Here is a 25,904-nt window from a genome sequence, read left to right on the forward strand (position 1 = left end):
TGCGCTGTGTTTTTTACAGCCAGTGTAGCTGAGCTAGAAGTCCGTTACACTGGCTGTGGAGGGACGCTACCCTGCGTCGTCCAACAGGCGACCGCTCCAACTGCTTCCTAAATGCCGCTGTAATGTTGCCAGTAAATTTTTGGTTTAATTAGCACATGTATTTGCTATTTACGCTTGAAATTAAGTAAGGTAGTGGTAGTAATAAGCTTCCCATTTTGGTTTAAACGCAAGGACAGTTTTTAAAACAGTATTTGATTAATTAGTTTAGCTCATCTAAGCAATTTTATCAATTCTGTAATTTAAAAGGAATTTTACGGAACTTGGTGAATTTGGCCCCACTTGCAACTGGTATAATCAACCTGCACAAAGTGTTGCATAACGCAGGGCTATTTTTTGGAACGAAATGTGTTATCATTCAGCCCTTCGCTATGCAAAATCACGATGTTATGACAGATGGGCTAAGCGCGACCGTTCCTTTCAATCGGGAAAGGCCGCGTGGAATTTTGGTGACATGCGCTAATAGTGTCGTGGTGGTACTAGTTGTCTCTTTTGCATTGTGCGCTTGGGTCCAATGTTTGGGGCGAATGTGTTTGTTAGGTAGGGGAACTGGCGGTAAAATGAGCACGCTAAGCAAAGTCATTATTTTCTAACTAATAAGTGAATGAGATATTACAATCACCTTATGTTTATTGTTAGACATGTTTTGTACATATCTGGTAAAAATACTTCGTCATAAACACATTTTTTCAAACATGATTCTTGATTTCTAAACATGTCCAAAAATGAGACATGTTTATAGCGAGTGGGTAAAATGAACATATGGCGGTGGTAAAATGAACAGCTTCTGGTGACCTGCAAAATGTCCTGTATGTATGCAATGCGCAGCGTTGGAAAGCATTTTCCGATCAATGCTAATATCCCAACAAATCATGAGCTTTGCATACACACAGGGCATTTTGCAGGCAAAAAAATTGTCACGGAAGAATTGAATTTTCATGACGTAATATTAACCATTTTACAATCCTGTGGCATCGAAACACATCTACAAACTTGGGGTTATCCATGGGTGTTTGAACTTTTAGGATCTGTTTAAGAGCAACTAGAAAACTTGTTCTATACATGAGATGTGATTATATTGTCTAAAATTTGATTTTTCTTCACCGGTCCGGGTGTTTTTTCCCCACACACTAAGTACTAAGAAAATAAATATGTAAAAACATTAAGTAGTATAGTCCTACGTCTACATTTCGTGCAAACCCATAGGGCTGCCCCTTGTAGTTTCTTCTATTAATTATATGACTTTTTTATTATCGCTAAATTTTTATTTAAGCTGAACTAATATAATTTATTTATTTTATAATTTGATTTATAATAATCATTCTAACAATTTCATGAATTGAATAACCTTTTTCATTCTTTGTTTTTTAAATTTTGAAATTTTATTTGTTTTATAGATTTTTTGTAATTTATTCAGTTTTTCGAGGTTTTATTCGTGCATGACTCAAAACTGTATTCATCTCACTTCTAATTGGGTACCAACTTCGCGTGAGATCCGCAAACTAAGAAATGATCCAACAGTGATACGTGTAAGAACTGTCTCATCAGACTGTTCGGTGGATTAAACAGTTTTTTTTAAATAAATAATAATCTAAATAGATCTGTTTTTACGAAATAATTCCCACATATCGAACACTTTTTCCGAACAAATTCAACTTGGCGACCCCCCGATTTGGTTCATAATTAGAGGTTCCAGTGTATTACGAGCAAAATAAAAAGCACCGGCATTATGGCACATGAAAAGCTGTATGGCGTCAACCTCCTTAGCAAAATTATTCCAAAAATGGAAAGTAGTGACGCTTTATGGAGCAGCATGGTACTATTCAAATATTCACTCAAGCACTCCCGGTAGGCACTCAAAGCTCCCTAACAGCACGCAACAGCGTCTTGTTTACGTCCTGTAACGCGTGTGGAGATGCTCTTGTCGCTCTCTACTGCTCAAACAACAACAAATGAAGAGTAAAAGCCGATGAAATGTACATACTCCCATCTCTCGCATTTACCGGAATCTTTCAAAAGCTTCCGTGCAGGATCCTAACCGCACTCGGATGGCGCGGAATAAGGCACGTTGCGGATTGTGCTCACTTTTCGGGTGGCACTCTCGCATCAGACGACGTCATTCCTTGCGAACGGAGTGTGATGGTCTCTCGCGTTGTTCCACGTTTTCCGTTCGGCTCTACTCGGAGGACTGTGCCGTGGCAGGATTCGGTATTGGCGCGGCGGTAGTGGGTTCCTCTTTCTGCAGGACATCGTTCTATTACGTCAAAGCCCGAAAACTTTCTCTGCCAGTTGCCGGAGAATATTCTTAACGACTGGACACGTATTCCTGGAGCGTTCTGCAAAAGTTAATACAATATTCTGAGTTTTTGGCCCTCTGTTGCAGGAGTGAAAAAGTATATGCAGCAACATTCTGGGTCATGGTGGCCACTTTTCAATAATTATGCTTTGAAAACGTGCAACGGCACCATTTCCGGATTGTTTGGACAGGGACTGGATTTTTCAACGGTGACAGGACACGTGAAAATGTGGCCAATGGTAGCGAATAGCGGAGTGTTGTTGAAGAAAGTTCATGAAAATTGTGCGTGTGTGTAAAATCAATTTCGCGAAAACTCTTTTCGCCCGCAACATTGTGCATACTGTGTCACCGGAAGGGTGAATATCAATTATTCATCGAAATAAGAGCAACGCTAGAAAGTGACACAAAGTTTCGTCCGGACGGATGATTTTTCCCCAGTTCCAGTGGATCCGTTGGCACACAAACATAAAACTACTTGGCAGCGACCTGACAAAAGTGCATGCGTTGTCCTGAATAGTCAATGCGCCCCGTTGCTTGGTGGAAAAGCGTCTGCCTTCTTTCGGTTACAACTGATTCTACGAAAGCACGTTCCAATCTTTGCCATCCAAGCACCGAAAGTCAAGTACATATAGAGAAAAGAAAATGTCCCCAATGGGTACACAAAGTGCGGCTGCAAAAGTCGTCGTCGATTCGGTGGTGTGATAGTGCATCCAGCAACATGTTTAACCCATATTAATGTGTGGAAAACCAGAACTACTTGGCTCAAAACCGCAGCTGAACTACATTGTGTGGAGAAAGGACGACAGCGGGTCGGGCTCGATTCGGATCGGAGTAATGAACGAGCTGAGATTTCCGTGGAACGTTGCTTGAATGTTTGTGTGTGTGTATGTGTTTAAATAATTGAATGAGGTGCTGGAAATCTCTTGGTGATTAAGCCGCAGAAAAGGATTAGTTTTATCGTTACAAATGAAATAAAAAGGGAACATAGTGAAAAACGAAACCTTCTCCGTGGTGGTTACTGTTCGAAAAGGGGGTGGTGGTGCGAAAACTTTCGCCCGTTCTCTCCATCTTCTCGCTTTTATATAGTTTTATCGCAATCGATGAAAGTTCGAGGTTGACAGAGGAAACTTACTAACGTAGTTTTGAGTTGTGGTGGCTCGAGTGTGCCAAGAAGGCGCGCCGCTCTGGATTGGAGGAGCGGGATTTAAATCGAGTAAATTTGTGCTTCGGGGACTGAAATAAAGCGTAAGAGAAAGAGTATTATTAAATTGAAAAATGTGAATATTATGAAGTTCGATAATATGATGTGAAATTTCATTACAAGTATTTTACCGTGTTGGTAGGAATACTAACCAATGGTACGGTTACAATGTGATTTGATAGAGAGAAGATTTGATGCTTGAACAGAAGTGAAATGGCGGAACTATTCGTGTATAATAAATAAATAATATATTAAATTATAAAATAACACCATTTAAGTGACAATCTACCTACTTATTGGAAATTTCAAATAAAACAGTAAGTATCAGTATCAGTCAACCAGAGAACATTTAACAATATTTATTTCGGTGATTCGAATTCATTTTGTCACTAACTGGTACCGACTTGGGGTCACAAATTCAAACAGTCGCACAATTTGCGTGAACGTTTAAAGCCACTGGCTGACCCCGAGTGATGTTTCTGAAAGTGAGCACAGCAGCTCTGATTTGCTTAAGAGAAAGCGAAAACGTTCTCTTGTTTGTTTTTTGGCACGTAAACCAAACGTCTGGCATTATGCCAGATTTATTCCCCAAAGGGTGTCAATTTTTGTTCTTGTTTGGATTTATCGTTCAATTAGCCTCAAGTTGGTGCTAGTTATTGACGAGATTAATTTGAAACACAAAGTTCTAACTTTATCTGAATTAGGTGTTGTGTCCTGACACACAAATTGGTTCAATCCAATTTTTCTCATAAGGAGTAAATTTTACATAATATCTATTTGATAGCTTGGTTTCGTAAATTTTGATTGTGAGAAAGTTGGTGTGTGAATTGCATGGGATTCCTTTAGCAACGTTATGAAGAGGCGAAGCTATCAATATGTGTTAAACTAAGTCATAAATATTCGTGCAAATCTAAATTCAAACGTAAGGAAAAGTTTAAAAACTGGTTAGAGCAGTGTCTTCCATCTTTGCTCATAGCATTCGATTCAAGTTTTCGTGGCGCTCAACCATGTTTATTTTACCATTAAGAGGCCATTTTAGGGTAATTGTACCCAACTTCATCTTAACTCCTTTATTCATCCCACCCGTTTGAATAAATTAGTTAGAGCAGTGTCTGCTATCTCTATGCAATGGATTTGGTCAAATGGTATGATGAATAAGCGTGTGTGGTATTCGACTTTTTATTTCGCTCAAACGTGAGTATTTTCCTTTTTCAAACTATAGATTTTACTGATCTGCTTCTTAAGAACGCAACAATACCTATTTAAGCGCAATCCAATCTGTGCAAGCCAAGTTATCAGCGAAATATTGTGACATCCTGACTAATGAGATGAATAAGGGCACGTCTACCCTACCATTTAAAATCGCTGTTCGTAAAATATTTAGGAAAAAAGTGCTCTCCAAAGACACTTGCCCGGAAAATATCTACTTCAGTGGCTTCCCTATCTTCATTTTCCTCGGCGATCAACCTCGAACTACCTGACGAGGCGGAGACTTCTTCTGTCTCATCTTCGACTTTGTTACCGAAGATTACCAGCACACTAGTCTATTGGAATTTCACCTTCCCTATCCGGTCGCGCTCTCCGAGCCAATCAACATCTGCCGTAATTCATCGAACTATCATATATCATGGCATCATTTCATCCAAGCCCATTTTCGCTGTCATCGCCGAGGCTGACTAAAAAACCCATGCTGCACTGCCATCGGGTACTAAATACTCGCGCAATCTGCCGCTATTTGAACGGAGGCTAATTTCACTGCCATCGCCGAGATTTCATCAACCAACTCATGCTGAAAACAATTAAAAATTATTGGTGTGTAATTTAGTTTGGAGAAAAATATGTTCGAAAAATCGAGCTAATTTCCGAATGATCCGAATCCGGGTAAATTTTTCATATTATCAATTTTAATTATAATACTTATTTTATTATTTCATTAATTTTAATAATTTTATTGATTTACATGTTATAAGTTTTACTCATTTTTTTCATTCGAAATATTTTGTTTATTTATACTTTATATTCATTTTATTCATTATATCATGTTTTCAAATTAGATCAATTTTGTTCAATTTGCATTGATTACAATAATTAAATTTTATTACCTTCATTATTTTTATTAATTTTTCAAATTTCATTATTTTTATTAATTTGTTTAATTTTATCAATATTTTTAACCCTCAAAAAATTAGCTAAAATTGTGACTTCAAGAAGCATCGCTCCTAAGACTCAATGCAATCAAAAGCCTCTTTTTTGTCGTTTTATCAGTGAGAGAACCGAGTGCCCGGAAACGCTCGATCATTTTGTATTTCAAATTACGCGATCATTGAAACTAGAGAACTGTATCTAGTCGGGCCTAAAAATAGAGACTCCTTGCCTTTTTGAGGATTAATTTGTTAATTAATTTCAACAATAGCCAACTTTTCTTTCATTCACGCATTTTATTGATTTTGTTAATTATGCTTGCAGTTACAACCATCATCAAGATTAGAAGAAATGTATGACTTCCTAAAGAAAGTTATAATGTTTGTTAGATTACAAGTTTGTTTTACCACAATTTGGGAAACTTTTTCAAATTTCTTTGGGTTCACTTTTTTGAGTCGAGAAATCCAGCATAGGTATCATCCATCAATGACGTAGCATTATATGGGGGAGGGGGGAGTTTTGTATTTTGTGATGATGTGTGACGACAAGGGGGTAGGGAGTCATGTCATATTACGTAGCTTTTTTAAAGGGGAATAACTAACATCGTTTTTAATTTTTTTAAATTTTGCGGGGACCAGGGGGGGAGGAGAATTACCGCCAAGCTACGTAATTACCAGGGGGTATTTAGAGGTTTGTGACGAAATGCTACGATGGGGGAGGGGGGTGTTAAAAATCACTCAAAAAATGCTACGTCATTTATGGATCGTCCCATACCGAATAAATATAAAATCTTTACCAATTTTCATGCCTGAAAAGGTAAAGTTTACCGATATCATGAACAAAGAAAGGAAATGTTTACCGATGGAAAATGACAAATATCTTAATAAATTCTATTATAATTCATAAACATTTGTGTAAAAATTTATGCTTACAAACCCGATTTGGACGAATTGGATACATATCGTCTATCAATACTTCTCTTTCTCCCTCTTTCTGAAACTTGAAGAACTTATTGAACTTTATGTAGGATGTGCAAAATTTTGTCAATTTACCTATCGACAATTATGTATAAAAATATAGAAAGAACAGCTGATGTTAAAAAGAAGGAAAATATCCACAAAATGTTTAGACCAATAAAAACAACTATTGTAAATACAAGAATAAATAAACAGTTTTCAATTCAAGACAAACAAATTACATTCGTTACTAATTAGATCGTAGCTATGCATTTCTCTATTATGGTTTATCTGTTATATAGAATGGGCAAAACCAGTCGTTCAAATGACCTTTTCGGCCAAATGACCCTTTCGGCCAAATGACCCTTTCGGCCAAATGACCCTTGCGGCCAAATGACCCTTGCGGCCAAATGACCCTTGCGGCCAAACGACCCTTGCGGCCAAATGACCCTTGCGGCCAAATGACCCTTGCGGCCAAATGACCCTTGCAGCCAAATGACCCTTGCGGCCAAATGACCCTTGCGGCCAAATGACCCTTGCGGCCAAATGACCCTTGCGGCCAAATGACCCTTGCGGCCAAATGACCCTTGCGGCCAAATGACCCTTGCGGCCAAATGACCCTTGCGGCCAAATGACCCTTGCGGCCAAATGACCCTTGCGGCCAAATGACCCTTTCGGCCAAATGACCCTTTCGGCCAAATGACCCTTTCGGCCAAATGACCCTTGCGGCCAAATGACCCTTGCGGCCAAATGACCCTTGCGGCCAAATGACCCTTGCGACCAAATGACCCTTGCGACCAAATGACCCTTGCAGCCAAATGATCCTTGCGGCCAAATGACCCTTGCGGCCAAATGACCCTTGCGGCCAAATATACATAAAGTATTAAAAAAAAATAATTTGTAACAATATTAATTTATTTTCCTTGCTACAACATCCAACAGTTCGTGTTGGAAACTCTGTAGGACATCGAACACTACTTATTTTACGTTTAAAACCTCAAAGTCTGAAATTCAGAATGATTTGAAGAACGTACAATATTTTTGCCTTTCTATCATATAGAAAGGTTATGCTATCACTCTAAAAATCGGTAATATAATCCCGGCCCAGAGGGCCGAGTGTCATGTGCCATTCGACTCAGTTCATCGAGATCGGAAAATGTCTGTGTGTAAGTATGTTTGTGTGTATTAAAATGTCATTTCTGTTTTTCAGCGATGGCTCGATCTATTTACACAAACTTAGTCTCAAATGAAAGGTACAACCATTCCCTGTCAATGATAATTTGTGTACATGGAATTGTCACACCTAGATTGATGTATTTTATGAGTTATCTTCAATAAGTTTTGACGTGGGACTACGTCTTTGTTTTCGATATGGGGGTGCACTGTGCAAATTCTACAAAAATGGTATGTAACGAAAAGTGGTCCAATTTTAAACGCATATAATTCAGCCATCTCACGATAAATTTTCAAATTTTTTGCACAAATTGCCCCGAAATACTTCTAAGAATAGATTCCAATAGATAAACCCAAGGATTTTTGATATCGTCGCATTAAAAAATTAAATAATATACAACCTTGTCAAAATATCGCGCATTAACACACAGAAAATAGCACTTCCCAAGCCCTGTACGACAGATTGGTGCACCTAGCGCGCTACGCTTCTATGAATGACGTCATCATCGACTATTTAAAGAACGGACTTGGCCAGACACGCTCAGTTCCCTGTTGAACGGCTGGCGAAGCAGATCACTGCGCTGTGTTTTTTACAGCCAGTGTAGCTGAGTTAGAAGTCCGTTACACTGGCTGTGGAGGGACGCTACCCTGTCTCGTCCAACAGGCGACCGCTCCAACTGCTTCCTAAATGCCGGTGTAATAGTGCCAGTAAATTTTTGGTTTAACTAACACATGTAGGGGAATTGTGGGTAAAATGAACAGGGGGGGTAAAATGAACAGGTGGCCAAATCAAGTCAATATTAGTTAAATTTAGAACAAACTTCACAGAAACGTGACCTGCCAAGTATTCAAAGGATATTGAAATAATTTCTTTTGATAAAAAGCTGTCGAATGTGAAATATGATATGATGAAAACCAAAATCGGCATTCATGTTTGTCGCTGATGTTAAATTCGGCATGTAGAATATAAGGTCTTTTGTGGTGACATTTTGATTTTATTATGAAAATGGTGTTACATGACAGTAATTAAACCTCTTGCAGATATTTCACAGCAATAAGTAGGGATCAGGACAAATTGGTTCAATCGGAACGGCTGTTTGAAAATAAAATGTCTTATGGGGTAAAATGAACAGGTTGTAGTGGGGGTAATACGAACCATCTTGCTACTCCAAGTACCAAAGCTCAAAATTAATCGCTAAGTTCAAGTTGCTATATCTTCACTGTTCTCCAACGGATCCTTTAATCCTTAACACCTATGGATAACCCCAAGTTTGTAGATGTGTTTCGATGTCACAGAATTGTAAATTGGTTAGTATTACATGAAAATTTAATTTTTCCGTGACAAGTTTTTTTGCCTACAAAATGCCCTGTGCCCTGGGACATCAGCATTGCTCGGAAAATGCTTTTCAACGCTAAGCATTGCATACATACAAAACATTTTGCAGGTCACTAGAAGGTGTTCATTTTACCACCAGCACATGTTCATTTTACCCACACGCCATAAACATGTCTCTTTTTTGGACATGTTTTGAAATCAAGAATAACGTTTGAAAACTTGTGTTCATGTCGAAGTATTTTCACCAAATATGTACAAAACATGTCTAACAAGAAACATATACGGTGATTGTAGTCTCTCAATCACTTATTAGTTAGAAAATAATGACTTTGCTTAACGTGTTCATTTTACCACCAGTTCCCCTATTTGCTATTTGCGCTTGAAATTAAGTAATGTAGTGGTAGTAGCAAGCCATTATGGTTTAAACGCAAGGACAGTTTTTAAAACAGGATTTGATTAATTAGTTTAGCTCATCTAAGCAATTTTATCAATTCTGTAATTTAAAAGTAATTTTACGGAACTTGGTGAATTTGGCCCCACTTGCAACTGGTATAATCAACCTGCACAAAGTGTTGCATAACGCAGGGCTGTTTTTTGGAACAAAATGTGTTATAATTCAGCCCTTCGCTATGCAAAATCACGATATTATGACAGATGGGCTAAGCGCGGCCGTTCCTTTCAATCGGGAAAGGCCGCGTGGAATTTTGGTGAAATGCGCTAATAGTGGCGTGGTGGTACTAGTTGTCTCTTTCGCTCTACACATCATCATCAGCGTTGACTCATTTTGCATTGTGCGCTTGGGTTCAATGTTTGGGGCGAATGTGTTGGTAGGTAGGGGAACTGGCAGTAAAATGAACACGTTAAGCAAAGTCATTATTTTCTAACTAATAAGTGAATGAGATATTACAATCACCTTATATGTTTCTTGTTAGACATGTTTTGTACATATCTGGTAAAAATACTTCGTCATAAACACATTTTTTCAAATATGATTCTTGATTTCTAAACATGTCCAAAACTGGGTAAAATGAACATGTGGCGGTGGTAAAATGAACAGCTTCTGGTGACCTGCAAAATGTCCTGTATGTATGCAATGCGCAGCGTTGGAAAGCATTTTCCGATCAATGCTAATATCCCAACAAATCATGAGCATTGCATACACACAGGGCATTTTGCAGGCAAAAAAAATTGTCACGGAAGAATTGAATTTTCATGACGTAATATTAACCATTTTACAATCCTGTGGCATCGAAACACATCTACAAACTTGGAGTTATCCATGGATGTTTGAACTTTTAGGATCTGTTTGAGAGCAACTAGAAAGCTTGGTCTATACATGAGATGTGATTATATTGTCTAAAATTTGATTTTTCTTCACCGGTCCGGGTGTTTTTCCCACACACTAAGTACTAAGAAAATAAATATTTTACATTAAGTAGTATAGTCCCACGTCTACAGTTCGTGCAACCCCATAGGGCTGCCCCTTATAGTTTTTAACGAAAACCAAGATTTTTGTGCTCTCCTCAGCCCGGCGTGCTTGGCTATTGCCAGTCCGGCGAGCTGCATGCTACGGGTCTGCACAGGTGAAATGAATTTGTGGAAAGTTACGGCATTTAAAAATAAGCTCAGAATTGTAATATCCTCTCAACAGCAAACAAACGACATTACTGGCGTCAAATATTTTATAAAATACTACCGCATCTACATGCCCACCCACGAAGTTGAGATCGACGGTGTGGTCATCGATTCGAGTTCGTCTGGCGTAGATCTATTGAAGCACGGGGTTTACTGTTGCAAGGACCCCTTTGCTCCGGCGAGGGAAGATTTTGAATGACCAGTGCGCAAAGAAGTTTTAGGATGATATGAGGATGATAAAACACTTGCTTATTGTGAGAATAATCTACACGAGATAAAAAGAGCGATAAAAATTGCAATAACTTTCGCCATCTTTTTCAATTTGAATTTTTCGTGTCGTGCAACTCAAACACATTCGATTTTTTTTTAATCCAATTTATATTTGAGGACAACACCATGTATTGTGAATACATTTGAATAGAACTGATAGGGAAGTAGCGTGGTCTTCTGGTAGCTTTGATGGAGTTTCAGTTTTGCACGACTTTGGTTCTTACATTGGCAATTTCTACATTTGTTTCGCGAACAGTAATTTAGTGAGTACCTGGAAATGGGTCACTGATTTTTACTTATTTCATGATATTCCAATTAATTTATAAAGTAGTTCAAGCTTTCAGTGCCTCCTAAGGTTGGCGCCCTTGGCGGGGGCCAATCTGGCCAACCGCATATTACGGGTCTGAAAATGGTAACGTTCATATTGTTGTCCTAAAACCGCATAGTATTTTTAACAAAAGAGTATAATATAGAAAACCGTTGGAAAGATAGATTCTATTTTTTTTCCAGAACACTCAAACAATTGAAAATTGGTTGAAAAATGACCGAGTAGAATTTTTTTAGTGTCAACAGTCCTGAAGAATAGTATTTTGGTATAGATCAAGATTTTGAGGGAATATTAAATAGATCAAACACGGTTTTGTATTGTATTTGATCCGACCTACAACCTTTTACCATTTTTTACAAACTTGATTGCAAATGAAAGAAATAATACTTCCATTAACTGCTATTGAATTTCATTCAGTACTGACTTTTGGATCCAGAGTTACAGGTTGGTTATTGTGGTCACATACGAATTTCTCATATAAACCGGTACAATCGTAATACCTCATATGCTAAAAATCTATTGAAATGAACATCAAATTACTTCGTTTAGCTGACCTAGATCACTGATGGTTAATCAAAGATTCTTGGAATATATTTTACAATTTAGATAATTCCGGAAGTCCCGGGTTCCGGGTCTCGGGTGATGACTGAACCAATTTTTACTAACCTAGTCTCAAATGGAAGGTATAATATGAAGTTGGCTATTGCACCCGCGACCCAACCCTCCCCAACTCTTTTACCCCCCCCCCCCCCCCTCCCCTCTCAAACTAACCTCTCACCCGCATTCCCTTCACCCGCCCGTTCACTAAAATATGTTAGGTTGTTCCCAACGCATCCTCCCTCCCCACCAATTATCCCTCTACCCTCCCCCACCACCACGCATTTCAAAATACGTTAACATGAAGCTAAAATTGAACTCACGCTGATTAAGCTAATTAAATATTATATTTTTGTTTTATTTTTATTCAATTCGTTTATTTGATAAGGAACGTTAGCTTAAAGGTGCCATTTTTTCTTTGTTTTACATTTTGAATTGCTTAAAACTAGGAGGTTACACATTTAATATAATTTTGTTTTTATATAATGAAATTAAAGGAATTTTACAGCTAACTTATACATATACAAGAGGGGATAATATAATATTCGTTAGATTAGGGGGGGGGGGTCATTTTGTTTGTTATTTGTATAGCAATGCACTTTATGATTTTTAGAAGGGAGATTGTTGGAGCAATTAAATATTAACTAAGGGGAACATTTTTCTAGCTTATTACCTAGGAGTGGTTCAATTTTATTGAGATTGGGGGGGGGGATTAATTAGGGCTATTACTGTTGGTACTGTTGGACATTTCTTAACGAGATTAAATATTGATCAACTAAAACTAGACGATAGGGGGGTACCTAAATTTTGGGAAGATATTCAAGGGGGGTGGGGGGAGAGCGAAGTCCTACATCTGTGTATCAGAGACATGGGGGAGAGGGTGGACAAGGCTGGCAGAGGGGGGGGGGAGATATAAACTTTCAGTTTCCGGCATCAGGAATCAACGGCCAGGATTACAAATTCGAACGGATGCATCAAGTATTGGGACGCCGGGCGGTTTTCCTCGAGCCGGCAGGGGTTCCTCCAGACGATTTCGTAGTACGGCTCAGATACGGATCGGAAACACACCGCGTTGCGCGTATGATGTTGTACTGTAGGTCTCGTGTTGTTGGTTCATTCGACAGATGTTTTGTCTCGTCTTGGAGTCGTATCAGACCATCGTTGTGGTACGGTAGGCGGAAGAGGGCACTTCTGGGAATGATAAGAGAAAAGATATATTTTTGTTTGTTTTAAGTGTGTCAGCGTCGACATGCTGCTCATCAGGTTCGTGGCAGTCGTGCACTCATAGATACTTACCAAGTGTAATGAGAATGTAATAGACATTTCCACAATGTTATATGAAACGAAACCAGCTATTAAATCATAGCTTTGATAAATGAGAAAGGTACAATTGGACCACTAGGTGGATTAAACGGGTTTTTATATTTGTTATTGAAAATTTTCGGAAGGGGGGGTGCTCTGGCTACGTGCCTGTCAGTTATTCAAAATCCATCAAAATACAATAATGTAATAGTTAAAAGACCACTTTTCAATTCAGTCATTAGTTGGTTTACAGCTGATAGTGCCATTGAAGGAAATCTTTCTAATTTAGAGATATTTCTCATCAAGCATATCAGTAGAATGTTAAAAACCAAATAGAGTATTTAATTGTACGCCTAGTTGATCTCTCCTAAAAGATTTGTTTCCTGTTTAATTGGTCATTTTTTATTAAACATTATTTAAATGGAGTTGCTTAGAGCCGCGAGTGATAACACCGATACTGCAGCAGTAAGAAACTAAATCAAAGTATATAGTGCTTCATTTTTCTTCAAAATTGCGGTGGACTACGAAAATTTCAAATGATACAATGCAAATCAAATCTAGCCGCCAAGATTTATTTCGATCATTATCTATTTCCCGACTTCGATGTTGAATAAGCAGATATTAAAATGGTTCTATGGGTTGCGCTTGAGCTTGAGTTTCATAAATAATTATACGAAATCTTACCTAACAGCTTATAAATCATTCATCGTTGATTACATTAGCATCCCATCGTGACCCAAAAGCCCGAATTTTACAATAATCAAAGCACTCCATTTCATTCTCTGTGTTATGTATTTTGTCAGGCCATTATCAAAATCACAGACAAAATCCAATGTTAATCATCAGTGCCAACGATGTTATGAAAACAAGACGTTTCTAGTCAGACGCACAAAAACTGATGCCCAAAGTGCTAACCAAGGTCAATTAGTCCAGCCAACGAGATGTATAGTATCTAATTTCCCATCTAGCACATCACAGATATTGTTTTCCTTCGAAGCTTTGTCAGTTGCTTTTCCTATCCCTCAACTTGAGTCTACAATGGATCCATTCATCATCACTTCTAGGCAGTTATTATTACCAAATTCATCACTTAACCTTCCTTCTAGGAAGGCAGCTGAGAAAACATTCCAACCTTCCCCCGGTATTGTTTCATCAGACTATAAAATCAATCTTCCGAAACATGATTTACACGCCACTCAGACACCTCTCGAATTCCCATTACCCTCAAATCAGTGCGGGTATTGCCATTTCATTAATGCCACCATTAAATTCACACCCAGGAAACTCTTCATTAGAACCATCTTCAATCTTTTTTTTGTCACCAGCAATGTTCAAGTAGAAACGGTGACATTATTTTACACTCCTCCAAAAACATAGGCAGCGCAGCGCACGAGTAGCTGGGCCGAGCATCCATGACATAAACGGTTTTATTACTAATTAGGGCTTAATGAAATTACATCCAAAAAGGTTGCGAAACTGACGTTGCTTCCCTACGCCGCGCGGGCTGGTTTCAGCAAGTGACTAAAAATATCCAAACCAATGCTGCTACCCGTGCCGCCTCAAATTCAGGCTAGGATTGGTGCGATAATTGAATTTTTTGAGCGTAAGTGACTCAGTCTGGTGTCTTAATTTAATTGAGGCGTTAAAAAAATGGGAAATTAAACGCAGACTAGTAAAACGGAAGCTTCTAAAACAAAACTACGTTTTAAAAAATATAGGTTGGTGATGGAAAGGACATTGGTGAGTTATCGTCTAAGTGTAATACAAGCTAACAATTCAATCTATTTTTGTCACACTGAAAAAAATTCTTTTATTATACAGTATCAGTGGTGTAGTACTTGCGTCTTTTTATAATGTCGTTTTCGCTTGAAGCAGAAACTAACTCAGTTTCGAACCTAACTGCTGTCAAACCGTTTGTTTGAAGCCAGTTTCCAACCTAGGTTATGCGCCACTGAACTGAAAACCGGGTTGGGTTCCAACCTGAAATATATTTCGGGTTCGCTCACACCACCGCTGTTTGGCGAGAACCCAACTCAGTTTCATTAAAAACGTTCGTTTGAAGCAACTAACCTGGGTTAGTTTCTAGGTTCTCAATCGAAAACGACATAAGCCGCAACCTAGCTCGGATTGTTGTCTTCTTCCAATTGGCTTAAGATCCTGTCAGATGCACGCAGTCAAAAAACCGCTGTGATACACACCCCACCCGACCGCACTCACTGAAGTTGGCAAGAATGTGATACCCTTATTTATAGATTCAAGTTATTTAATTTTTTGAGCTTTCATAAATTTTGGAAATTATTAACTAGTTCTGTGGATTGCTCAGATTTCAGTAGTAGATGTAGTGAGGTTATTATTTTGCTTTGATTAACGGAACGTTATATAAAATATTTAAATTTGAAGTATACTTGTCGCTTTCGCCTTGTAAAAAACTGATAGGACGGCCACATTAGAAAAATGGCAGACGGAATAAGGTCAAAAGGTTTAAGCACTATAATATTTTTCTATCTGTGTTAATTTTGTACGATCACTTTTCCTAATATCTTCAAAAACTAAGTATATTATTGTGCAAGATTCGAAGGAGTTTAGTGCTTATTTAATTATCATTCAAAACCCCCGAATTGCTTCATCCACTTTTTTTTTTTCTTTTCACCATTCTGCCACATTTTAAACTCAATAAATATAACCGAAACCGTTTTCAAAGCTGTTTGCCAAATAAATAAATCTTCGCCCTTTCCCGCCTGGGTTCAACAACAGCAGTCAGAAGAGGCCACATTACGATGCCCTATATTCAGGACTTGTGGTTTGCCTCATTTTCGACCCAATCATTCGTGGTAGCTGTGCGCAATACAAATGACCTTTTGTAAATTTGCGAAATCGTTCTAGCAAGCAAGAGGCATGCATCGCCAAGATGAAATTCGCTCACCCAAAACAGATGAGCAACAACTTCCTCCGGGAAAACAAACTCAATCCCTTCCAGAGTGTTGCCGGTGCCGCTTCGGCAGCCCGGGCTAATGGTTTGTGAACTTTAAGGAAATATGTAAATTAAAGATTACCGGCATTTTTTTGCCTTTTACATTTCTTATAAAAGAAATGTATAGAATTCGCTCAAACTTTCAAGATTTTTTCCGAGGCCCGGAGGGCCGAGTCTTATATACCAATCGACTCAGCTCGACGATTTGGGACAATGTCTGTGTGTGTGTGTGTGTGTGTGTGTGTGTGTGTGTCTGTGTGTGTGTGTATGTAACGGACAAATTCTCATTCGTGTTTCTCAGCAATGGCTGAACCGATCTCATCCAAACCAATTTTAAATGAAAGAACTAAAAAACAGTATGAACGCTATTAATTTGTTTTTGATTCTGATGTTTAGTTTCCAAGATATGAATGTTTGAATGTGTAAAAATGGCGTTTTTTGCAGTTTTTTTAAATTATCTGCCGAAATTGACAACATAGATTAACACTTTATATGTTTTTAGACAGCTTTAACGAATACCTTTCAAACAAGATATAGATTGTTGAAATCGGACTGTTATCAAAAGAGATATTTAACATTGAATGCGGACGAAAGATTTTTATCATTTCCCATTGCCAGAAATATGACCAAAAACATGTAATCTATTATTAACGCCAAAACGGCTTATTATAGGTCAATAGTATCTTCGGAGAATATAATGGAGGCAATACGCCCTTTCTTTTGGTATTGTGCTTTTACTGATTAATCTCCCTATGAGTGAGATATTTTCACAAATTTTCTTGGAAGTGATTATATCGAAATGATGCCTTCAGCAAATTTGTAGCTCTTATTTTTGCGAATAACTTTACTGAAGACATAAAATATCTATTTTGAATACTTTAAAAGTTATGGCTTGTTGTTTGTGGATTATCTTTTGTCGCCCATTTATTGTTCAATATAGTAATAATCCATTGAAATAAGCCAAACATTATTACGATAAAAAGAATTTTGTATTTCATTTTTCTATCTACAACCGCTAGAAATAATCACCGAACACTTCCAAGTTGTCTGGAAGGAACTTGATACCTTATCAGTGCAAAAATGTTCATTTGTACGAACCTTCTGACTGCAATTTTTCTAACTTATAACCAACGGATCGATCGAAACATATCGGAAAATGAAAGTGAAGTAAATAACTCCAAGCAACGGCGTAGCCAAGAGAAGGTTTTGGGGTTTAACAACTTCCCTCCCTACCACACCCAAAAAATATATTGGATTGCAATTGAAAATTTATTGATGCAGACTGATTTAATTCAATATTACAATAACAATTATCTGATCCGTATATTGATAACCTGTTGTTGTAAACATCATGAGGACTTTTGATAAATTGTCGGAATGGGGTCCTGATATGTAATTGATCTATTGGTCTTGATTTCACAGTTGCCTAATAGCATCAATATCAAATTCCTGCCTGAAAACATTCCAATAGAAAATTCCAGAGTTCTGTAATCAATCATAATCCTCAGATTTCTTTTCAAATTGAGCTCGCTTTTGTAGAGATGTACTGTAATGAGGGTCTTTATTTAATAGAAAGCGAAGTTAAAATTGATTTAATGTCTATGAAACATTTTCTAAAAATGTTTTTGCCTTTCTCATTCACTCTAAAATTCGTCAATCTAATCCCGACCGGGAGGGCCGAGTGTCATATGCTAATCGACTCAGTTCGTCGAGATAGGAAAATGTATGTGTGTGTATGTATGTATGTGTGTATGTGTGTATGAGTAAAAAAATATGACCTCTGTTAATCAGAGATGGCTGGATCGATTTGCACAAAGTTAGTCTCAAATGAAAGGTACAACCTTCCCATCGGCTGCAATTGATTTTTTTTATTGATTGGACTTCCGGTTCCGGAGTTAGGAGTTGAAGAGTGCAATCACACAGCAAATTCCCATATAAACTGAAATGAAAAATTTTCAAAATCAAATTTGTATTTTGGATGCCAAATGACTTTATAATGCATGAACTCGAAAAAATAATGTTTGAAAAAAATTGATTTTTTTGGACTTTTTTGCCTTTCTTATATAGAAAGGTTATGCAATCACTCTAAAAATCGTCAATCATACCGGCCCGGAGGGAGTATGCAGTGAGGGGTTGCTGTTTTAAAATTAAAACTAGTTTAAAATTTCTTAACAAGTTGAAAATTTTCGGCAGGACCCGGACCTCCCGGATCTTACTATGTGATACTGAAACATCGCTTGAAACCAGCGGCGGTCAAGCGATGTTTCAGTATCACATAGTATCTCAAGGTCGTGGCTGTCGATCCATTGTATGTATGTGCATATCGTACTGAACATGTAATATTCATTTCCACCATTGTATTGAACATAACCAGCCATGGAATCGTAGTCTGGACAAATGAGAAAAGCCCAATTGCACCACTAGGTGGATCAAAATAGGTTTTTATTTTGGGAATGCGTCGAGTTGAGACGAAAACGTAATATGATTAATAACGAGGATAACACTTTCCGAATGTAGAGAGAAATTTATGAAAAATGACAATTTCCATTCGACTCTAGCAGGTCCTGGTCGATTTTGATGAGAATTTGATTTTTGTTGTATGACCCATTATATGTATAGGTCAAATGTTCCAAAACAATAATTTAAGGTCAAGATAGCATCACTTTGAAACCGCCAATTTCGGAGGTTTAGTATCTTCGATGAGTTTTACAAACGAACAGCGCATCATTTGATAAAGTAATTTTGACGGTATATCGTCCAAGAAGTATTTATGGTGAATTTTCTCAGGTTAATATTCATGACTACAATAAAGTCTCAACAAATTTGCTAAAGACACGAACTCTGTTACTATTGTCTGAAAAATTAATTCTGCATAATTTTAAAACTTCAAAAATTACGGTTTCGGAATTATGCCGTTTGGACAGTAAGATCGATTTTCACCAAACTCCCACAAATTGTAAAATTGGTATTGTAAAAAAACGTAAGGGCGATAGGTGGGACCGAAAAATTAACCAACGCCAAAGGGACTATATTCTATATATACTATCATTTTGTCAATTTCAATAGCAAACATAAATTTTAATTTAATAATTTCAAATACTTTATGAAGTTTTGGGTTTCGATCACTGAATCATGCAATCTAGGATGTAAAAAACACAATAGTTCTTAAATAGGAAATAAAACCAAGTCTGGAAATATTCACTGTTGATTTTCTTTGAATGGTATCACTGCTACTATCGCTTTTTACAAGAAAAAGCGTTGATTTCTTAGTTCTCAGTCGCGTTGTAAATTTGAGTAAAGTATAAACTTCAAATCGATTAAAAAAAATCGATTTTTTTGGCTCAGTACAATATACATAACCCCTTTAGGAAAATTCAGTTTTCCCACCACAATGCATTTATTGAGGAATTTAGATATTTTCTTAACAGAGCATTAGCAATAATTCGTTTGTATGTCTATTTTATTGGCCATTTTTTCGCTTTCCCATTGATTTGGTTTGAGATTTCTAGCACTGATGTTGTCCTATGCTGATTTGAGCGATTCTCTGAGTCCTGCCGCTATCCCATGTAGTATGTGTTATCAAAAACATCGCGAAGCATCAAGTTCTAAATGTTCTCAAACGATATAATATCCGAAGAGAGTGATAAGAGTTATAAGAAATGTCTCATCACACTGTTAGGTGGATTAAAAGCGTTTTTCTTTGTGTTTTCAGTAAAGTTGTGCCGGGTTGATGTGCGCTAGGAGGGGTTGCCTAATTAGCACCAGTTATTAGCCCTAAATGTTGGATTAGTAGGCTGAGGTTTGTACTTTTTTGTGTGTGTTTATCTTTTGGAACTGAGTCGGGATTTCAGCGCTAGTTAGCATAGAAGTTGTTCAACAATTTTCGATGGGATAGTGTGATGACGAAACGGTGAATAAGAAAAAATCAAGTATTTTCAAACTCTCAAATGTTAGTTTAAGCCAGCGTATATCAGAATAAGTAAGTATGTGAGCAGAATGGGAAACGAAAAATATGAAATCTTGCGGACTAATCTTTTGTATTCTCTTGGCAGGAGTCGAGCTTAGGCAGCATAACTACGAATCACCCAAGTCTTCCAACATATCTCCTGGTAAAGACAGACTTGACCCTCATTACCGTCGGTTCTCACGATAAAGAGGGACAAGTCTGTATTCACCTGGAGACATGTTACTGCCTAAGCTCGACTCCTGTCAACAGAAGACAAAAGACTACCCGTAAGATTTTAAACCAGTTTCTTATGACCCTGCAACTTCTAGTTTTCTGATCTGTATATTTCACATCCTTGCTCTCACCTTAGTACTATGGCTTTAAATTTTTATAACTTTCCCTACTCAGTAATATCTAGCTAATTAAATGTCGTTAAAAAATAAAAAAGAAAATGTTACTACATATTAGTCGTAATAAAAAAGGGAAAAAAGAAAAAGGAAATTTAAAAATGCCAATGCCAGATTCTCTGTTGCTATTTTAAACCCGTTCGGCAGGATCAAAGGAAAGAAGAAAAAATGAATGATTGTTGATAGCAAAAAAAGAGAAAATTTTTCTCTTTAGTTGACTGGAATGTGTAGTGCTTGAGTAATGACGGTTTCTACAGAATTTCTCCTCAAAGTGAATTTTGACGTTTGGCTTTTGAGCCCTAATCATATGTTTGTCGAGGTTTGAAAACTCAGCCACATTTTAGAGCCATAAAAATTCATTTGTACCATTTCATGGTAACACTAGGAGCCGATTTGCAAAAGTCTACGTTTTTGCATCCTTTTGCGATGTTGGGGGATTTTTTACCATAGAATTACCTAAGGAATTTTTATTGAAGAAACTGATTAAGAAGCAAAAACAAATAAATTGCATTAAAAAATAATCTAAGTAGTCAAAGTTGTCAATTGGCACATCATGTATTTCCTTTGCCGTACCGCGTGCGTAGCCACAAGCCGCTGAATGGCGATTGATGAAATAGGGGGTCCGAATAGCCCCGTACGTTCATTTCACACAAAACTGGTGACCGCCTTGAAAATATTTCGCTTCGTTGTTTTCGCTCAAACAAAAATCAATCCATAAAATAGGAGCCTCAAACTTTCCAAAACTTTTACCTATTTTTTCAGTATTATTTGTTGCTTTAATCACAGTTTTATCATTATGATTATGAAACACGTTGTATCTCCTTTCTAAAAAAACCAAAGTATTAGATTCGGCTGTCAAAAAAAATGTTTTCAGAATAGCGGTTCCACGAATATGTACGACAGTCAGAAAGTCTTACGATTCCGAGTTACCTCCATGGTCTTAATAGCTCCGGGTCCTCCTAGTAGAAACTATCCAATTTTTAATCTACTAAAGGAGGCTGTCCAGAAATCGTTCACTAATCGAAAGAAAATCACTTAACACTGTTTACTGACATCTTCTAATTTACGTAAAGTTTAAGTGTACCATTGATGACCACCCCAAAATAATAACTAGAAACTATAAATACGGGTGAGCTCAATAATTTCAGCATCACTTGCTTTTGACACATGGAAGAGAACACATTGCACTTACTTCTGCTTTGCCGGAGAGGCTTTGTTTTAGGAGAGATGTTTTTAAATTACTGCAATTTATCCGATTCTTGCAAAACTTTTGTCAGCGACAATGTGTATGGCCTATTATTTTGTTCTTTCTAGCAGTTGGAATTGCTATGATGCTTGCAGTTACACTCTATAAGTCAATTCGTCAGTTCGCTAAACAAATATGTTGAAATTAATCTGCCTAGTAAAAGGTTTGCTTCTTGAATCAAAAAAAATGGCTCTTGATTTTTTATTCACGATCGTCATCAAGATTGGAAGAAATGTACAACTACTTAAAGCAATTTGTAATGTTTGTTTGATTTAAGTTTTGTTTAACCACAATTTGGGAAACAGTTTTAATAAAAGTTGTTGCACCTAACGCATCAAAGTTGTACGGATAACGAAGACGTAAGGTCGAAAATGTCGATTTATTCGAAAATCAGTGCGCAATTCCGAAAGCACTTGCGTTAACGGTATATATAAGATAGAAGAGATGCTCTTGAGTCGATTTGGAATGGTTGATTCTTTTTTTCCTCTCTTTTCTCTGCGATTTCTGATCATCTCTCTCATTTTATTTTATAACAAACAAGAAACAAAACGAGAGACAAACTGAAGACATGCACTCGAAACGTTAATCCTAATTTATTTGATTATCGACCAGTCGCAACCTTTTAGTCGCTCTTTGTGATTTCCTATTGATGTCTTTTTGCTGTATTGTCACGTCATTTTCAAACATACGTTGACATTAATTGAAAGACATTCATCATTAAGCAAATATTATCTATCAATTCGTTGATTGATTGAAATAATTATAGAGTTGTGTATAAGACACAACCACGGTGATGTAAAAAATGTAGCATTTTTCAAGAGCGTGCAATGTAATTCGTGAATGGATTTTAATCTATCAACACAATAGACTCATCTTAGAGCTTAAGGCTATGTAACCTTCAGTAAAACAATTTGCTGTTCACCCTCTCCCATAACTAATTTATTGATGGTACAATACCCCGATCAGAAAGACATAACAAAAACATTTCAATACTACAAACCAAAAAATAATGAAATTTAAACGACATGTAATTCAATACGAATGTGAACGCACAAAGCTTGAATAAAAAAATTGATTGAAAATTAAGTTGAATTCGATGCACTCGAGAGGAGCATCAAAAAGCATATGATTTTACACTTTCGTTCGTGTGATATTACATGTCGTTTATTTTACAGTAATATTGGATTAAAAATACATTAAAGTGCATTGGTATCGTCTTTAATGAAACTGTAATTTTAATGAACGCTTAAAATTATGTTAAAAATCGATGATGAAAGCACGATAAGTTGTGCGTATTTGTAGTATAACTTAATATTACATGTATATTCAAGCTCCAAATTTGTGCATGAAAATACATTTAAAATCACAAAATATTTTTTTCTGTGTATATCTCGCGATGTTACTTGTTATAATTTTCTGTTATTTTAACTACTTATGACGTTTATAACACAGTTTAATACGAAAATGTAATTCTTTTATAATTTTGTTTAAACGTTTTTAAACAGCTATAATTTTTGATTGAGGTGAGATTTGCTCACAAAAACAAGTAGGATAAGGCTGATAAATGTGACTATTGCCTTTTATTTGAGTATTACGAGTTATACGGATCAGCTCTGGAACTGTTATTGCAATTAGTTTGATTGGATTCCTATGGAGCAGTGCTGCCAGGGACAGTTTACGTCGATAATGAAAAATGAATTGTATTGAGCGTTTGGAGGTAAAATTTGAGCAGCTTCTAGTACTGCGAGGGAAGCACCTATCTTTATGAAAAAAGGCTTTTCGTTTTTCTTGACCCCACCGTTGTCAAGGGAAAATAATTTTGAACCCCTACACGCACTAGAGAAAAGAAAAAACACATATTTAGGAGTGTGATGAGGAAGCCCTCGCTCGCCAAAGGAAATATTCAGTTCTTCTACGAAATTTGAAATTTTAATTTTTCCAATTACTTTTTAATAATGTACAAATAAACTTAAATAAACAATATTTTTTTCTTAACCGATTGATGACTAAATTAATAGAATTTAGAATTAAACCGGATCTAGTTTGAACAAATGGGCTGAGAACAGTAAGTTTTTGTTTTTTTTTGTTATAGAGCTGTCAAAATTATCAATCTAAAAATGAACCATTCCAGAACGTGTTATTAAGTCGTTGCTTGGCTCCTAATAATTTTCCACAATCCTTCGAATCTGAGTGTATGTACTGAATACTTTTTTATATGCAAAACACAATTCTAAACGTGCTTCAAATGAAGCAATAAAAAAACGGCGGTATATACCAGGTTTCAAATTTGAAGCAAAACTGTTCGAAATAATAAATCAAAATTTGTAATTGGTTCCATTCCAATTATAATTCCCATATAAAATGCTACACTGCTGAATATACTCTAACAAATTTGATGGTTGTAAAATAGTAATGCTTGAAAACCTGCGATAATAATAAAAAAAATCCGTGCTTTCTAGTGGTCATATGGCATTTCATTTGGGTTTACTATCAAGAATCGCTTTAGATTAGCTTCGTAGCATTTTGAAAACAAAGCAAAGCTTAAACTGTTCCAACATTACCCAATCTCCCAAACCCATGCCTCTTAGTACGCACAAATCGAGTCCGCATCACGTTTATTCGAAATATGAATTTTTTTTAATAGTGTACTATTGAAATACATAAACTATGTAGCAAGAGAACATAGTTTTAGTTAATTCCGTATTGTTTGGTAGTAAAAAGACGGAAAGCCATCACTAAATAACAGAGATATTAGCTTCAAAATAGTGACATACCATAATACTTAACTTTAGTAAGTCAAATAATTTGTGATTCGACTTAGTCTCTATCAGATCATCAATATAAGTATTTTTCGATCATTTTGATATCACCTTCAATGTAATAACATTTCGTAATCCAAAATCCACAAACTGTGATCTCTGTTTGGAAAAATTGGCATCTAAATTTCATGGATATTTTCCAACAATTATTCAAATAGATGACTTAGATGACGTCGTGGATACGACAAACTCATTCATAGTAGCACCCTACGAAGGCTTTCAGGTCAGCGCGTAGTGCGTGAATAAAAAGGTCTTAGATCTGCAGAGCGGGCTGGCTGGTAAAACCTATGCACTAATGTCTCTAGTCTGAACGAGACTAGCAGGTTGAATAAAATTGTCTCGAAATCGAAAGATTTTCAGGTGAATTCCTTAAAAACCAGAGATGGTGTTTATGTGACGGACGAAAAAGATGTTCTTAATTGTCTCTTCGACGCACACTTTCCAGGATGTATCGATCCAGAGCTGAACAATGTTCACAGATCTCATTCTGGTGATTCGGACTAGTGGGCGTTAGCACGCACATTGGTTACCACAGAATAGGTCAAGTGGGCAGTTGACAGCTTTGCTCCAGCTATGAAGAAGCCAAGAATTTTTGGACTATCAGCTTAAGTTCTTTTCTTCTGAAAGCTTTGGAATGGATCATCATATCAGGAACGTTAGTTTAGTTGAATATTCACTGCACAAAATGCAACATGCATATCAGTGTGGGATATCCATGATCACTTTGCTTCACGATGTTGTTTACAGCATTGAGAAGGCCTTCTCGCTTAAGAATTGTAGCTTGGGTGTATTCCTAGATATTGAAGGTGCTTTTGACAATGTCTGTTCTGAAAGCGACGTGCGGTCATGGGGTATCTGCACGTATCTCGGGTTGCATAAACGCAATGCTTAGTAACCGCATACTATGATCGTCACTGCGACAGGCTGAGATACGGAAGTTGAGAATTTGCGGTTGTTCTCAGGGAGGCGTTGTGTCACCTTTGTTATGGAACTTGGTAGCCGACGGCTTTTTGAAGAAACTCAATGAGCTTGGATTTCCAACCTACGGGTTTGCTGACGATTACCAAATACTAATTACTGTATTTTGCATCGGGACAATCTACGACTTAATTCAACAGGCATTAAGAGCTGTCGAACAGTGGTGTCGACAAGTTAAATTATTAGTCAACCCAAGCAAAACTTCAATGGTTCTTTACACGAAGAAGCGAATAATAACCGGGGT

At 37.0% G+C, this 25,904-nt stretch overlaps 1 protein-coding gene across 6 annotated transcripts in view; it reads left to right on the forward strand.

Annotated features, from left to right (window-relative positions):
* Positions 1-2,357: 2,357 nt before the first annotated feature.
* The window catches only part of LOC131693655 (sodium channel protein 60E-like), a 695,995-nt gene continuing 672,448 nt past the window's right edge, over positions 2,358-25,904 (forward strand). For all 6 annotated transcript variants that reach the window (XM_058981667.1, XM_058981672.1, XM_058981670.1 and 3 more), the window contains exon 1: positions 2,358-3,871. The gene's annotated coding sequence lies outside the window, so the exon portion shown is untranslated. The remainder of the gene's footprint in view (positions 3,872-25,904) is intronic.

This window comes from Topomyia yanbarensis, chromosome 3 (assembly GCF_030247195.1).
Source record: "Topomyia yanbarensis strain Yona2022 chromosome 3, ASM3024719v1, whole genome shotgun sequence".
NCBI lineage: Eukaryota > Metazoa > Arthropoda > Insecta > Diptera > Culicidae > Topomyia > Topomyia yanbarensis.